This window comes from Sciurus carolinensis, chromosome 8, assembly GCF_902686445.1.
Source record: "Sciurus carolinensis chromosome 8, mSciCar1.2, whole genome shotgun sequence".
Taxonomy (NCBI): domain Eukaryota; kingdom Metazoa; phylum Chordata; class Mammalia; order Rodentia; family Sciuridae; genus Sciurus; species Sciurus carolinensis.
Genome location: NC_062220.1, coordinates 42,034,803 through 42,050,368, shown reverse-complemented (window position 1 = coordinate 42,050,368; position 15,566 = coordinate 42,034,803). Strand labels below are relative to the sequence as shown.

The window sequence follows — 15,566 nt, the reverse complement described above, 5'->3', positions numbered from 1 at the left end:
CATTCTTGCATCTTCTTTCAAAATGAATAATGATCTGTATAGTATGCTACTGATAGCACTGCACAACTCCTTTCTACTCATTGAATTGACTTCCATAAAGAATTCTACTAAAGTTTAGAGGAGAGAAAGTATTTAATGACTTAAGAAAAAGAAAAACTGATCTACATAAAAAATAATAGCATTCTGCTTTCACGAAAGTCAAGAAAGCCAAACCAAAAACAAAATAAAATGGAAAAAAAAGGTATTCTGAATATACAGAACTGCTGGGAAGAGATCACCCTATATAAGCAGTACACATGCAAAAATCATATGCCAAGACGTATGTTACTCAGTCCATTACTGGAACAGCTAAGCAGGCCATCTCAGTTGTTAGGTTTCAAATAATCATGGTGTTCTTTCATGTTTTAAAGAAATGAGCATTTTCAGTACATTTGAGGGCAAGCTCTTCCACTTGAGCTGATACTGAAGAAGTGGCTTCAAGAGTTTGGTTAGCGAAAATACTGTTTCCCATCTGCAGACCCACTTCCTTCAGCAAGTTCAAACTTTACCTGCTGTTCTGCTGGAAACAGGCCAGTTCAAACTTACTGGGACACTGGGGAAGATGCTGAAGAAATGTCTGAGGACCAGAGAAAGAAAGGATACATAGAGGAGGCAAAGAAACCCGAAATTCCTCAGGATCAGTCATAGGACAGCCTGGGACTGCTGAATCCTTCCTGAGCAACCAAACCCAACAAGTCTTTCAATCACCCATGCCCAAAGCCTAAATACTCCAAAATGCCAAATTCTTAAAGATCCTTCAAGACCCAAGTCTGTCACTTCTTCATTAATCAATCAATGAATTTTTCATTATTTTTCTTAAAAATTCAACTCTCACACTGAACTACTAGCAGGGACATGCATAGCATCTCAGTGAAATCTTCATTATAAACCTCTTATTAAAGGATGTACATTAGGTATGTCTTATAGTTGAGGCTTAGAGAGGCTAACAGATGCTTCCATGTGTGAGAGGAAGAGATAGGATACAAAGTAATGTCCTTATAAAATCCATAACCATTCCATTTTCTTTGTATCCTGTAGTCTCCCAAAATGCATTTTAACAACAAGGTATACTATGCTTTAATGTAGGTTTCACTGATATTTGTTGGGTAATCCACAGAAGCTTAATATTTTCACAGTTATCTTCTTATTGTTTCCATACATTCTATAATTCAGTCTTTCTAGCATAAGTTTTAATAATTAGGTAACTTTACTTATAATTTATGTCACTTTATGGAAATTTGGATCACTGTTTAACTCAAATGCCAATGCATAAATCCTTCCGAAATTAAACTAACTGAAATTCATGACCTTTTCTGTCATTATTCATTGTATACTATCTGTATCCCCATTATTGAGCCAAACATATTCTACCTTTTGTATACTTCTTCTTATGTGCCTGGGAGAGGTCATATCTTCTTCACTCTCACAACCTCTAACAAATATTCTTTGACATAGGACTTGCTCAATAAATGCCTATTGAACAAAGGTTAAATTGTATTTAGCTCTGGGTATATAGTAAGAAAAAATGCTTTAAGATAAAAACATCAGGTGACTATTTATTATTCAATGAACAATATAAACTTGAAGGCCATAAATGGAAAACTTAAGCCATCTTAGATTGCTATTAAAGGAAATCATAATTCTGTTTTCCATGGTTCAAGAACTTACTTTCTCCATTTACCTCTTCACTTCCTTGGGATCCAGGAAGATCAATGTGAAACATTTGTACTCTCCTTCTTTCCTGACCCTGTAGGACTCTCAATTAACCAAGAGACAAATAGCAACCAAGATGATGACTTTTCCTATTCAATTCCCAGAACCATGATGCTGATACCCAGTATTTCACTCTTTTGGAATCTATAGATATATTTCAATACTCAGAATTTAGCAAAACTTAGAATGTTGGCTACTCAGACCCAATTTGAATTCACTGTGCATAGAATAGGCATTGTATCAAAATCAATTCCACAAGTTTTAGAAAAAAAAAAAAAGTGTCACCATTTCAAATGTCAAAATTTATTGACAAACTCAGATATTATGTTTTGGTCATAAACATTTTCTTTTATTTTCAAGACTAAGGTGACAGCACGGAATTTACACAGATAGAGTTTCCCTCAATATAAAATGGAAATGAAAAATCACACCCGCAGCAATCAGCGAAAGGCACCTTTCTACATAAATGACACAGTTGTGCTGATAAATATTATCAACTGAGAAGCATTCCTTTTTTTTCAGGAGGTTTGACTAATTGTTGTTCATTATTTTATTATCCTGTGAAATAGCCTCAAATCTTTCCCATTCAATGGGAAATAAGAAGGCAATTTTAAAATGTACTAATGGGGTTCCTGCCATTTCTTTTCCTCCACAGGAAGAAAGCCACGTGGGGCCTGTGCCAAATCTTGCTCAGGAAAACGCTGCTGGAAGGGATGGCAAATCAGAGCTCTCCCAGGAGCAGAAACGCAGCTGCAAGGATGATGTTTGGCCAAACCCTTCTTCTTTCTGTTGCTGTTTCCTACATTCATTTTCCTTCCTTTAAATAGTGCTGATGAATTAGCATGGGGAGAGCATGTGTTGGATTTTGGGCATGTGCCTTTAGGGCTTGGAGCCACAGCCTTCAGGAGTCATGCTGTGGGGGCCATTAAACAAATGACAAAGAAAGAAGAAAACAGTCCTTCTTAGCATAAATATCCAATGATTGATGACAGTCTCTTTATTTATTCCTTCCCAAGTCTATTCAAAGACTCAAATCCTGACTATAATACAAATCACCAGGAAAACATTTCATACTTCATGTAACAGTTCTTTCTCTAAAGTGTGTTTTCTTCTCCCTTTTGCCTAAAACACTAACATCTTTGCCACACCCAGCATTGCCCTTTGATTATTTTGAATCTTTGGTCGATTTTAGCTATTAAATCACAAACTTCCTCCTCTCTGGTTCCAAATATTTTAATAGATTTAGTAAGTGGCATGACTTAGTAGTGTAAAGAAAGAGATACTTTGGTTCAGAATTCAGTGACGGCATTTTAATTTTTTTGAGGAGAGTTAAACCTTGCAGATTAAATTTATTATGAAGTGATGGCAGCTCAATCTGCATGAATATCTTACATTTTTCTCCAAAAACAAAAGCCCTTTCAAGCAGCAGTATATGTAGTGCAGAGGTATTCCCCACACAATGTTGTAGCAGAAGAAATGTGTTCCCCTTCCCTTATTCTCTAATTCTCAGCACATTCAGTGGATTACATTCTGTTTATGCATCATGCACTCTCCCTGAGCCCTGTTTCTTTACAGTACTTACTCCTGCTGCTAAAAGGAAAATAGGTTCTGACAATCCTCTTTGGCTGCCAAAGCTGCTGCCTCTGAATGAACACATCCTGCTTCCAGGAGTCAAGCTGATCCCTGTGATCCCTGAATCCAACAGGAGCTCAAAAGAATTCTGCGTGCCTCAAAGGGCAAAAATTGCTATTCGCTTAGGATTTGCAGTGGAACCAGAGCTTCCTCACGTAAGAACTGATGCTATCCTGCCTCCAGACTCCAAGGACGCTGCTGAACCAGCTCAAAGTGCAGATGAACCGGAAGGCCCCAATCTGCCTCTGACTTTGCCCTTCCTCCTGCATGACACAGTTCAGTTCAGACACAATAATGAGGCCATTGAATTTCCCTCTGCAGCTGGAAGCTGACTGTAAATGCTAAAGCTAAGTTGTTGAAATGACTGTGTCAGGGGACTTGCAAATGAATACACTGTCATTCCAAAGTAACCCAATTTACCCTGTGTTCCTAGAGAATGGTTTTAGACACTCAGTTTAAAGCCCTACTATGATGCTCTGTAAAACATCTTTAGAACACCTTCCCAGAGGAAAATTGACAACTAAGATGACAGCTTAGAGAGGGATAAAAGAATCACAATAGTATAGTATACTTTATAACACTTTTCACAGAAGGATTCAAAGATGGTAAAAAGCAAATGATTTCACAGTATCCACAAGAGATAAATGTTAGATATTCTTCATTTAAAAAGTAATAACGAATTAATTATTGAAATGCATCATTATTATGTAATTATTTTAATAAATATGACAGGAAGAAAATGTTCCACTCCAAGCAAATGATAAATGAAAATTAATTATTATTAATCTTAAAGATACTTATTTCAGGACTGGGGCTATAGCTCAGTGGTAGAGCACTCACCTAGCATGTGTGAGGCACTAGGTTCCATCCTCAGCACCACATAAAGATAAATAAATAAAATAAAGGTATTGTGTTGATTTACAACTAAAAGTATTTTAAAAAAAGATATTCATTTCAACAAAATGGCACTTTCCAGAATTAGGGAAAAAAGTAAAGACATCCTACAAAAATATTAAAAATTGATTAGAAAGACCCATTAAAATTACTTAGTCTAACATATATTTTGATGTTATTAAAAGTTTGTCAGAAATATACATCTTAAGTTTGAAATTTGGAAAGTGGTTTTGATAATAATTCTTTTAGAAATAGATTTTCAGAGGCCCTCTATGTTTTGTTTATAGTAAAAGCACATTAGTTTAAAATTTTATGATAGATAAGTATTGGTAGTTGAGTACATCTTCTAGGTAGTATCTGAGATGTAGGGTGTCTCATGTCATGACTATATGATTGACAGATAAGTGAATTTAGCAGTGATTTTAAAACAGAAATGAAAAGATTTGAAGTAGGATGTCTGGAACTGGATGTGAGCTCAGTGGTAGGGTGATTGCTTAGCATAGCATGTGTGGAGACTTGGGTTCAATCCCTGGCAATGAAAAACAATAAAATAAAATAATATAGTAGGGTTCTTTAGTACTTTACTGCTGCTAAAATAAAATATTTTAAATTGGGTAATTTATTAACCACAGAAATTTACTTTTTACAGTTCTGGAGACTGAAAAGTTCAAGATTGGTGCCCACAGGATTTGGTGTCTGGTGAGGGCCCAATCTCTCCTTCCTAGATGGCACCTAATACTGCTTCCCCTAAAGGCAACACCCTGCATCTCCACAAGGTAGAAAGGATGAAAATGGCAAATTCCATACCTGAAACTCTCAAAAGACACTAAGAAATCCAGGAGGTCCTCATGACTTAATTATCTTCTAAAAGGCCTCGCCTCTTAATAATGCTACATTGGGGATTAAGTTTCAAAATAAATTTTAGAGGGGACGCAAACAGTCAATAGCACAAGGATTGATTTTTTTCCTCTCCACACCCCACAGTATGTAGCACTGGAAACTAATAAATGTTCAGATATTGGGAGGGGCAATAAGAAAAAGATGAGTTGCTTTTTCCAATTCTCTTTTCTTCCCTTTATCTGCTCTACTCCTCAATAATTTGGGTGGGCTTAGTAGAGACATAGCTCAACTCTGACCCATGCTGTTAAGTGAGGCAGCTTGAAGGCTGGAGCCAGACAATGGTGACTCATGACAAAGGTGTTGGTTGAGGCTATCTGTTGCAAATGATTCCAAGTGGCCTGGACTTCCTCATAGCATAGTGACTGGGTTGAAAAATGAGTGTTCTGAGAGAGTGAGAGCCAAGTAGAATGCACGTCACCTCCTGACTTCATGCTAGATCTCTTACAGCATCATTTCCAGAAATCCTATTTGCCAAGGTAGTCACAAAGACCAAAGTTCAAAGGGAAGGTATAATTCACCTTTTGATAGAGTTGAAAATTTCTTGAAGAGCATCAAAAATATTATTGTGAACATTTTAGGAAATGCCAATATATCCAATAATATAAAACAGTATTTTATGAAGAGTGAAACTAAATTCTAAAAGAATACATTAAATATACATTAGGTCTTTGTTATTTAAAGATGAATGCACTGTTGCTCACTGTTCTACAATGATAAATATATTCAGATGGTACTGTTTGTTGATAGCAACCAAAACAGAAGAACAAAACTGAAACTCTAGAAACTTTAAAACCCAGGATTTTTGTAAGACTTGAGGGTTTTTTTCCTCCTAAACTAGTCAAATTCCATTTCTCCATTGTTACTTTACTTTAGATTGTTGCAATGCACTAGAAAATATGATAAAGGATGAGATAAAAGTCATAACACAAATGTCAAATTGTATTTTGATTATTTAAAGTATTTTTGAACCTGATTACAAATAATTATCCAGAAATGGATTCATAAGAAAAACACAGAGAAAGATTTTTAATTCTTTAGAGTTGTTTGTTGTGGCAGTGAATAGACAACAGAGAGATTTTTGTATTATTTTGACTTAAGAATTCTTATTATTTTTCTTTGAAACAGAATCAGTGACAAATTTATAATTCACTGAGTGTATATCAAGAAGGTATAGCTGGCATTTCTAAAGATCAGATTGACAAGTATGAGATACTCAGTTCCTTATACAAATTAATCTGAACGGTATTAGATGTCACAGGTATTTTCTTTTACATAACTTTATCTTTTCTTATTGATCATATACTATTTACACTGCAAGACACCATTGTTTGTAACATAAAGAAAACTGATATAAAACAAGTTAAATAAACAAAACCATGAAATACTAAGATTTTTGCACATTTGTCTCAGAATAATCTTAATTAGATCATAAATGATATTTATGTAGTCAAAATTCAATGGCACTGAAAAAGTCTGTAATACTTCATAAACACAGAGGGAAGAAAGAAATTAGTATTATATCTATTTCTTAATTTATAAGATTTGTCTATCCATATTAAGAATATAGTATTTGTGAAATATTAACCATTTTGTTAATATTTCTCATTACTTACTTAAAAACAAAAGACAGCATAATACAAAAATATAAATAGTATTTTAGAGCAAAATGTTGGAATTCTAAAATAGATTTGAAAATCAGTACATATTTTATTTTGATATCAGCAGTTAAATTTCAATCTCCATGTAATCCTCAAATTAAACATAAGATAAAATATAATCTTTACATTTATGTTTACAAATCATATTTTAAATAAAGCATTTGTATTAGTTGTTAAGTAGGCAACAAGTTACTTTTTATGTTTATTACTAGATATGAAATTAAATTTATATACAATAATATTCTTTCCTAATATTAGCATTTTTCTTACAGTTATTTCTTTTCACTCTTTATTATGTAGTATATACAAAGATTGCAAGAATTATTTTTCAGATTTCTCCAAAGGCTTCACAGAACTATCTATGTCATGTTAAAGGACTTCACAAAATTTTTGGAAATTACTTGAGAACAGATACTGAAAATCATTTGATTAAAAACTAGAATATTTCTGCAAATGCATCAATGTTCATAAACTTTTGGAAACTATATATACTTCCTTCACTGTCAGTTCAAACTTAAAAGATCAACCATTTACATTCCTGTCCATATATGCCCAGTAATTCTGGGACATTGCTCACATTAGGCAATGTTTTTTCCTCATCAAATATTTATCCTCTGGGATTCATTTTGGAGACATGTAATTTTGTCTATGTTGGTGCAACAACTAATGGCACTATTGTCATTTATTTAGTTGGGGCAGAATGTGGTATGCTTGACATTGAATATCCACTAAAGAGAAGGAAAATCTTTGGAGAAAAATTTTTTTCTTAGATGTCATTTGATTTTCTGAGTTATCCCCAGATAACAAGTATTCATAAGCAATGACGTGTAATTTTGCAGTGATCTCAAGTAGGACCTTAATCACATTTTGTCACTCTACTCAAACTAGTATCTTTATGATTTTAATTACATTTGATCATGTAAATTTACTACTATGTATATAAATGAAAAACCGTGTTTTATTTTGTTTCCAACTTTGCCAAGAAGTCTTTACTATATCAAACATTTCAGAAAATCACATCATTGAGTGCAATGCTCATTTTGCCATTAGGATCATCAAAGCAGCACACCTTCCTTAGTCTAAATTAACAACTTGCAAATTCACAGTGCATCTCTTTACACATGTACAAGTAACCACTTCTTTAGATCTTCTTGTATAACCATGACCCAGCATTTATGCTATACTACTTTAATTCCTCTTCATAGTATTGAGCAGTACATATATTAACTATGATAATAGGAAGTTTTTTTTTAATCCTGAAATTTCATTTCACTTTACCTAAAATATTATTAAAAACCGTACATAATATGATAGGTTATTGGGAGTAATCAGGGTTCAAAATCATTACCCTCAATACACCATTCTGAGTCTATTTGGGAATAGTCCCACATAGGCCTCAGGGTAATTTGGCATTCCCATTAGACTTCAAGATTAAGGACTTCAATAAACCCAGATGTTTCAGACAAGGAATTGCAAATGAAATGCTTGGGAGCCCAAGCAGTTGATATGAATGGGTGAAGTCAGTTGTGAAACAGTAAGGAGTGGAGAGGGTTATGGAAAATTTAATGAAATACATTCTATGAAGGCAAGAAAAACTTGGTTGCAGCCAACATTGCCTTTGAAGAATGAGACCAATATTCCATCATTTACTTCTCAAGTAATACAGAATATCCAGAAAAATGTGTAAAATTTCCTGAGTTTAATACACTGTACATGAAAGACACAAAATTTGTTGTATACTATTCACTTTGTAACCTCTATTGCTATGACCTACTGAACACTAAACAGTTTTACATACACAGGTTGTGAGCCAGTTGAGAAAATAAAAGTCAAAAGAAATATTAAGAAATAAAACAAAATACATAAAAATAGTTGAATAGTAGAATCTGATGGAGACCAGATCTGGTAGAAAATGGATCTAACCACAAAATGGAGCCCACCCTCTTTATTTATATGGGTAGGAACAACAATGGGATTCAGTGTGAAGACTTCCTGAGGAATACAGGAAGAAGATGGCAAAAATAATTTGGTTGGGGCTTAGCAGTTTACACCCACCTCTTCTACTTCCAGGCTGCTTCTTTTGAACCTAGGGCTGTCTGAGTCATTGGACAGGTGTCAGCATAATCTGAACAATCTCAAATCATTGGGATTTCACTGAGAGTTCTCAGAAGAGCATTGCTCCTGGCTTGAGATGGCCCCAACAAACCCATAATTCATTCATGGCCCCCAACAATCTATGTTTTTAATGGAAGAAATATTATCTGAACATGAAAACTTAAGCATGAAATTTACTCCTCAGAATTTCTTTTCTATTAGTATGAAAAGAAAAGAATAATGCTATATTATCAGTTATAATGCTTTACACATTATTTGACTTATGCCATTGGCAAAACCATGGCAAACAAAGTGTTTTGCAGGTTTTAATATACTGTGATCTTAAGACTCTTTTTCAATTCAATTTGTGTCCATTAATTTTACCATTTGTCACTGTAGTTTTGAGAATTGATTGACTCACATATAGCCTATATGTACACAATGCACTATCCCAAGGAGCCTTTTGTCTTATCATTCAAAATAAAAGATTTTATATGATTTCCTTTTTGCATTTGGAATGGGTGCACTTTATATTTGCAATATCATTAAAATAGAAACTAACTTACAACAATGTACAGGAGGTTTAATGTAAAAGAAGAGGATATGTTTTCAACTCCTTTGTTCATTTTTTCCACTTTATTTTTAGAAATTGTTTCTGTCAATTTTAATTTTCACTGAGATGCATGGAAACAGGATGTAAGAAGACAGTTGCCTCCAACTGCAAATAGCAATCAAAGATTAGTAAATGTTTTCAGCAGTTCCAAGTTTCCTTGAACCTGTCTGGAACAGTAGGTGGCCAAATAAAATATGCCTTTCTGGAAAAGCAGCATGATATATCATGATGTTTTAAATTTGGAAAGTGAAAACTAACTCAGAAAAGACCCTAAAATTATAGTATAGAGGACGTACAAAGAAATTGTCATAAATAAGAGGAATCTAAGACTCTGCAGCACAAAGATGTGAGAAAAGAGCCACTTTTATAAAAAGAAGAAAGTAGTACAATATAGGTCAGATAACAGCATTTTAATGGCTACCTTTGTAATGACACACATTAACAGGGACATTGCAGCTATTTCGCCTAGATTCCTATATCTTTGGCAGTTGTGAACATATCATTAATCATTTCAAAGCTTTTGTTTTTGCATTAGGTGTCATTCCTATTTTGCAATTAAAAAACAGCAAAACAAAACAATGACATTATCAAAGCACCAGAGTCTTAAAAATGTAATTTCTTAAAAACCAAATGTAGAAATTATATGGAATAAGGTGAAAAGACCCTGTTTGAATAAAATAATAAGGTTATGTGCCCTGGAATATAAGGAAACGTACATTTTTTTTTTTTTAAGTCAAAAATATTCTGTCAACTTCCTTTAACTTCCTCAGAACTTGACACATCTTGGCTTCAAATCTGTTAAAGAAACTCAGTGATAGTTACATACATACTCTGCAAGTGGAATTGTAAGACTTTAAAAATGAATTTTGGAATCCTATGCCATAGACCATTCATAGCAGATCCAAAGGTTTGCTACATTCAAGTGGCAGAACAAATCTAAGAAAACTTGGTTTAGTGCTCAGATGAAACTATCCTGACTTCAAGGCCAGGGATGCCTCCTGGTGGGGATGAATATATAATGATCACAAATGAAAAAAGTTTTTTTTCTCTCAGAAATATATCCACCAACCATAGTTAAATTGATTTTAGACTTCTGATGTCCCCAAGGATGAAACTGTATTTTTAGATGAAACATAATATCCCCCTTCTGAAAAAATATTAGACTAGATAAAATACTTCAGGGTACATTAGTGGGAAAATTAGTAAAAATGACATTTCCCTTATACAACTGAAAATGAGTACTTAATGCTGTTTTGATGGTCTGTGACAAATATCTTCTGTTGAAATTTGCAAAATAATGCCTGTCATTGGAAAGCCTCAGCAATAGATTGCTATATTCATAGGTGGGATGACTCTGTTTAAACAAGTGTTTTCAACAGAATGAGACTCTTTTAATCATTGAATATATTTTACAAATTAGTCCCAAAAGTAAAAGAATAAACAATGATTGAAATGGGTTGATTGTAGATAAATCATTTTGCAAGAGGCCTGAGCACAGGATAACAAAAAGTCTTACAACCATACTGAAAACCACTCTTGTTTATGATTTTTGGAAAATTAGAACATGTATGTGAGTATACATAAATTAAAATATAGAAAGTAATTCATTTATGGTTATAATTTTACTTAAAATTAAATTCAGTATACACAAAGTTTAGATCTAACGTACATACTTTTAAAAAATATTATTTGAATTATACTTTAAAAAGTAAGAAAATATAAAAAATAATGCATTCCAAAATACTGGTATGAAAGAGAAATTAATTTAAATAAACTTTTATTTTAAAAAAATGCATGAATGTTGGAACAATCAGAGGATATTTGGACATGCAGCCTTCACTCATTCAAATCAATACATTATGTCTCAAATAGTACAAGTGCAGAATGCACAATGTGTACTCTTTAAGAATCTTTTTCCCCATTGTTGAAAATAGATATAATATTCATGTAACAAAATCTATATTGATTTCCTGAAAATAAATTATGTTTTATTACACATAACACTTCTGGAAGACTTAAACCTCAGTTTTAAATGAAACCTCAAACATTAATAGGAAAAATCATAAAGCCAAATGTTTTCTTAGTTGCAAATCAAATTAAAATATTTTCACTTGGATTTACCATAAATTATGCGGGATCAGTAGAACAAAGGAAGCTGAGAGAGCTTTAAAAATAAAAAAATAAAAAATAAACTTTAGACATTTGAGAAAACATTTGGGATACTCAATAAACTACAAATATGACTAAGTTCATCCATCCTTAAAAGTAATTAAGAGATAGTTTTAATCCTTTTTATTTGAATTAATATCCTTTTGAGCTTGAGCTATATTTTTCCTTTCCCAGAAAAATATGTAAAAATCTTCATGAATCAAAATGAAACATATATTATTATGTTTTCTACTTCCTTCTCATCATCAGCCTTGGATTCCAGTAACAGAGGCATCTGGTCATTGGTCCAGCAAGCATTACACTACTATCAGTTCACTTGGTCTAGCAGAACATTGATTTTAAACAGGGAGCCTTGAAGAGAATAATTCAATATTCTATTAGACAATGAACACTGGCAGTCGAACTGGTGGGAGGGAGTCCTTCACTCCACTTTAATGTATATTCATGAAGAAAAAGCTTTTTTTTGTTGTTCCTGTTAGAAAGAATGTTAGTCTGTGGATGTATTTAAGAGGTGACTATCCAGGGGAATCCTATATTTATGGGGAAAGGTGAGAAGAGGTAGGGAAAAAAAAATCAAAGGAGGATAAATGCTGTAAGGAAATACATGGTTATATGGCATTAGAGTGTTATTGTTGTAATTACTTTTCATTTAAAAACTTTGGGAGATCCAAGGTGGTAGATTAGAAGCACTCAGCACTCACTGGCTTCTCCATGAGATAGAATAAAAACATAAGGAATATAGCTATTTGTTGATGTAGGTGACCCTGGGAGACTGCTGGAATGCAATAGTGCAGAAACAAAGACTTACAGAAACCCGAATATTTGGGATACTGGAATAACTGGAGTGGGGTGGGGAAGGAGTACCCCATGTGGGATTACACAGCAGCATAGCAAGGGGAGAGGGGGTATCCTGGGCAGGGGTAGTGGGCAGTGGCAGTGAGGGTAATAGGTGAAGGAGGGAAAGCCCTGTCCTAGTGAGTTCCACCTTTGCAGGATTTGGCACCCTACAGACAAAGTGTGAACAAAGACCTTAGGGAGCTGGCTTTGGGTAAGTTCTGTGCACTTCCCAGTGTATTCTGCTGGTGCTATAACCAGAAGACATTATGAGAGGGGTTCTATTGTCTGAACTTATCATTTTGGGAGTCAAAGTTCCTTGCATTTTCCTGTCTCTGGGACCCAGGAGGCAATATCACTGAATTGGCTCAGTGGGAAGCCTCCTTAAGTGTTGGTTTGCCTTGAGGAGACAATTTGATATAAACCCCGTGCAAATTCTGTGTGGTGGAAGTCCAGACTGCAATACAGCAGGGAATGGAAGTGACTTCAGGAATTCAGTTACAGGAGTAAACAGTCATGTGTGATTTCACTGGGAGACAAGTCTGGGAACCAAATCTGGGAAGAACAGAATCATGGAGGATAGTGTGGAAACCCCTCCTCTGTCCCAGTAGTGTTCTTTTGTGATTCCAATGTCTCTTTCCACAGCTGGGGGCATCTGGGAATAAGCCACAATAATGGTAAGTGCCCACCCTTAGAGTGCACAGCCCAAAATGCTTCCGAGGGAATTCTTAAGAGAGTTCTGTATTCTGCAGTAGTCCTCTGACAATCTGCAATCCTCTGTGAATCCCACCTTTGAAGTGCACAGAAAAAGGCTTAGGAGAGAATCTTTGCAAGGCAAGTTTCTCATCCCATGGTAGCTCTGTGACAGGCTACAGGGCTGGCATTTCCCTGTCCTCAGAGTGCATTGCCCTAAAAGTTCTAGAAGGAATCTTTGGGAAGTTCTGCATTACTGACGAACTGCAGAGACAATGTTAGCTCTGCCCTTAGTGCTCAGTCTGGAAAGTTCTGGAGAAAATCTTTACTTGGGGAACTCCAGCATATAAAGCAACTGAAAGTTTCCAACTAGCTTCAACTACAAATCACTGTTTCTAGTCATCAGTTGAACACCACCTCTAAGGAAAGAATAGGGGATGAGTAAAACACAGATGTGCCTCTGTCCATGGGGTGCAGATTAAGATTTGTAGAGAATCTTCGATCAGTACATATAGTGAGTATCACTCTCAACCCTTCATTCAAGTATCTCCACAGGGAGGAAAATTTTGTTTTCTGTTAATAGTTTGTTGTTGTTGATAATTTTTATTTGTTTAGTTCTCTCTTGTCTCCTCTCTTCTCTTTCATTCTCTCTCCTTTATTTCCCTTAATTTATTTTGCACCTACTTTCATGTTTTTCTCCTCTTTTCTGTTTTGTTTCTATCTTTTCCCTTGTTTCTAAACTTTATTTCCTTTTTCTTTTGAACTTTTATTTCTTTCTATAGCATATTTGCTCATCTTCTCTGTAGTAGTTGGTGCTGCTATTGTTTTTATTTTATTTTTTCTATGTTTTTCTTCATGGTGCTGGGGGTTGAGTCTGAGAATTTATACACTTGGGGTGGATGTTCTGCCCTTCACTACAACCACAGCTCAGCTGACAGGAACTGCACCTACTGTTAGCTACAAATTGATTCTGACCAAATCTTGGTGGAAATTTCACAACCAAGAAAAGGGCTGAGAAGCCCCCAGACAATGACCCAGGGGGTGAGTAGCGCACAGACTGTCTTGCCATACCCAAGTGGGTGTGGCGAGGGGTGTTCTGACAGTCTGCTCCTGGGCATCATCCCCAAAAAACACACATATGAATTATACAACTGTTGTGGACAGTGCATCTACAAAGATCCTCAGCACTGATTCATACCCTATAAGAACACACATTGATAACAAAGCTGGAGGTAAGTGCCATAAAGAGGAGCTGAGGCAGTCACTGCATCTCCCCATGAAACACCAGGATTTGCCCCAAAGTCTAAATAGATGATATAAGCTTGAGGCCCTTCACCATCATTGAAAGAACCAGTACCAGAATTGAAGCTCATTGCAAGTGCTTGAGTACTAACTTCCCAAATCAGGCAAGTTGGCTCCAAAGAGCAGATGTTCTTACCCTATCCATAAATTTGCTTTATTTTTTTCCTCAATAGAATCATTAAGGAATATAGGTAGCTAATTCCTAGAATTGTCACATTATTTAAAAATCTTCACATTATTTTGACTCAGACTTGGAAAATGCAGAATGAAAGTAACCAGCAAAACTGATCAAGAAATGAAGTAGTATAAGATTTTTCAAAGGAAGGACTGAATATTAATTCTCAAATATATAAGCTATTGTGTCAATGTGAATGGCAAGCAAGGATAGGATAAGAAAGGAGTGACTTAAGGCTATGCTATAAGATAGCTATAAACTAAACTCTAAAATTTTTAAAGCCAAGATATTTAGTGACAAAAAATAAACTATGTATGCAACATTTCCCTGGAATCCATATCTTTTTTTTTTTTTTTTTTCTGGTACCTGGGATTGAATTCAGGGGCACTCAGTCACTGAGCCACATCCCCAGCCCTATTTTGTATATTATTTAGAGACAGGGTCTCACTGAGTTGCTTAATGTTTTTTGCTGAGGCTGGCTTTGAACTCAAGATATTCCTCTCAGTCTCCCAAATCACTGGGATTACTGGCTGGCATGCACCACTGTGTCCGGCTCCAAATCTTGTGTTCACTTTATAAAACATTGGTGAGTGGAGGGTAGAGAAGGGTATAGAAGAAGTCACTTTCTTTAAATTAAATTCTTATTTTTATAATTATATTGATTTAATATATTCTTTTAAAAAGATTCACTCTGTGTATTGGTAATCCTTCCATTTTTTGTTTAAAAAGTGTGAAAAAGTGTTACATTTAATCAGAACAAAGTTCTCTGACATACCCATTTACCTGGAAATAAGTCTACCAAAGTGCAAGTTATTTCAATATGTGTATAACTTCTTATACCTTTATTTTG

The 15,566-nt window shown here is 34.7% G+C and overlaps 1 pseudogene; it reads right to left on the bottom strand.

Moving 5' to 3' along the window:
* Positions 1 to 362: 362 nt before the first annotated feature.
* LOC124990274 (renal cancer differentiation gene 1 protein-like) lies at positions 363 to 685 on the bottom strand (annotated as a pseudogene).
* Positions 686 to 15,566: the final 14,881 nt, after the last annotated feature.